The sequence below is a fragment of the Scylla paramamosain genome, chromosome 14 (assembly GCF_035594125.1).
Source record: "Scylla paramamosain isolate STU-SP2022 chromosome 14, ASM3559412v1, whole genome shotgun sequence".
Classification (NCBI taxonomy): Eukaryota; Metazoa; Arthropoda; class Malacostraca; order Decapoda; family Portunidae; genus Scylla; species Scylla paramamosain.
In genome coordinates, this window is record NC_087164.1 from 385237 (window position 1) to 386990 (window position 1754).

Genomic DNA, 1754 nt, shown 5'->3' on the forward strand with positions numbered 1-1754 from the left:
AAGGGGGAGAACATGAAGCTGATTAATAACAAGTGAAGAAAGGTAAGATTAACAAAAAAAAAATATATATATATATATATATATATATATATATATATATATATATATATATATATATATATATATATATATATATATATATATATATATATATATATATATATATATATATATATATATATATGTATATATATATATATATATATATATATATATATATATATATATATATATATATATATATATATATATATATATATATATATATATATATATATATATATATATAACCTAATTTTAAAGATGTAGAATAAATTTAGCGTTGTAGACATCCTGTAAGGCCCTTTACATGAACCCTTCACACTGAGCTGGCTCCCTTCGCAGAGGAGAACAAGGAGCAAATTAACAATATGAGAAGAAAGATAACAGCAGTAAATTAAATCTAGCGGTGACGTGGTACAGTCATTGCTGCGTCTTTCTAATCTGAAGCCCACTCTTAGCGATTGGAGGTGTGTTGGCTTCCTTCCTACATAAAAACAACAAGAAAAGGGATACAGGTAACAACAAAATCTTAAATCGAATTACAACGTGGTACGCTCATTTTTGTGTCCTGCAGTTCTTCATACGAGCCAAAAATTAAAGTAATTACCATGAAAAGAAGAGCGGAGAAAGAAGAAATGGAAAAAAAATATATATACATTTAGCCAAGTATTTAAAATAAGGATGCCTAATAGTACAGTGAACACAAGAAGGAGACTTCCAAGTGCAACATAAAATCCACTTAATTTTTGAAGAGGATGAACGTGTACCAGAAAAGGTGAAGACAAAAACAGAACAGGATAAAACATCTCTCCACCCACCTTCCACACTCCATTCACAGAGAGAGAGAGAGAGAGAGAGAGAGAGAGAGAGAGAGAGAGGATGTGCCGAGAGGAAGTGTTTGTGTAATAGGAGTGAAATACTTTCCTTCTTTTCCAGATATTTATGTTCACTTTCTGACAAGAGACAAGAGAAACAAGAAGAGCAACACACACACACACACACACACACACACACACACACACACACACACACACACACACACACACACACACACACACACCAACTGACAAGCAAGGAGACAGACAAAAAGACATATCCTTTTACCGAAACTAACAAGAACTAACGGAATGTTACACACCTTTACACACACACACACACACACACACACACACACACACACACACACACACACACACACACACACACACACACACACACACACACCCACACACACACACACACACACACACACACACACACACACACACACACACAATACCAGCATGTACGTAAGAGGCAATCAGCTCAACTCACCGTCTCATCTCCCGCAGAGCTCCTCCTCCTCCTCCTCCTCCTCCTCCTCCTCCTCTCCTTTCCTTCTCCATTTCCACCCTTTGCAGTCTCTTATTCCTCATCATCTTCATCTTCATTTTCATCCTCTCTCTCTCTCTCTCTCTCTCTCTCTTCTCTCTCTCTCTCTCTCTCTCTCTCTCTCTCTCTCTTGCTCTCGTCTTTGTAAGGAAACACACAAAAGATACACACGTGGCACAGATTCAATCACACACACACACACACACACACACACACACACACACACACACACACACACGTTATCTCTTTCTCTGCGTTTCTTCAGTCAAAATTCTGTCGCCAAGTGTTGGTTGGTTTGCGTGAGGGAAGCACCGATAACACAACACCTGCTCCTCTACCGC